Source organism: Marmota marmota, unplaced genomic scaffold, assembly GCF_001458135.2.
Source record: "Marmota marmota marmota unplaced genomic scaffold, marMar, whole genome shotgun sequence".
NCBI lineage: Eukaryota > Metazoa > Chordata > Mammalia > Rodentia > Sciuridae > Marmota > Marmota marmota.
Genome location: NW_026000283.1, coordinates 5,065,790 through 5,066,791, shown reverse-complemented (window position 1 = coordinate 5,066,791; position 1,002 = coordinate 5,065,790). Strand labels below are relative to the sequence as shown.

The 1,002-nt window shown below is 41.3% G+C and overlaps 1 pseudogene; it reads left to right on the top strand.

The window, feature by feature from the left end:
* Nucleotides 1–376: 376 nt before the first annotated feature.
* LOC107153028 overlaps nt 377–1,002 on the top strand; it is a 189,951-nt pseudogene continuing 189,325 nt past the window's right edge.

The window sequence follows — 1,002 nt, the reverse complement described above, 5'->3', positions numbered from 1 at the left end:
CTGTTAATTTCTGGAAAAAACAAAGAGGTTACATTAAATTTGCATATCTTGACATAGTGTGAATAAATTGTACAGTCACAATAAACTTATGTTTTCTTGAGGCAATCTTAACACTGGGATGAAAAATAGGTTTCCTGTCAAGAATCACCTGTAAGCAATTTGTAGTTGCTGCTGGAAGAATTGGACTAAGAAGGATTCTAAGGCTTCGTCTCAACTGAAATAAATGCCATGATTAATAAGAAGTGTCTGCTATAGAAATAGGATGAGATGTCTCTGACTACGTTTGGCATTTTGGGGAATATAGCAACTGAAAGACCAGGAACTGATGTTGAGACAGTAGAATTAGCTTTAGCAGAAGAGAAATGAAGGAGCCATAAAACATTAAGGATGAATTCAGGAAGACTTGAAGCCACAGAAAACTTACCCACTCTCTACACTATTTTCCAAGGAGAGGTTGCCATAGTGACAGACAATGGAGCCTTTATCAATATCCCAGTCTGTTGGAAGCAAAGTCTGGCCCATCAAACTCACATGTCATCCTGTCAAGTGGATAAGCCCTCTGAGATAGTAGATGTCAGAGACAAAATGTGGGTGAAACTTATTGGCTGAGAGATGAAAAATGATAGAATAAAAGTATCCCTGTACATCAAACTTGTCAACCAAAGGACTAGGATAGACCTTGATCCCCAAAACATGTCATTGAGCAAGAGGGACAGAGGTGGTCCTTCCAGGATTACACTGGGCAGAAAATCATGCTTGAGGCTGTCCTGAACACTACTGGCAAGAAGTGTGGCTATAAAGGCCACTTTGAGAAAGATTATTTTTGGCAACCATGTGGGACCTGCCGCAGTCTGGCTGGGCACAATCAGGAGCCACTTGTCAAAAGAAAGTAACTTTATTTTTAGAACCACACACGCCAAACAAAACAGCCTCTCAGGAAAAACCCTCAGAGCCTCAACTGCCACCACAGGCTTTCCACAAGCCTCTCTCTCCCACACAAGC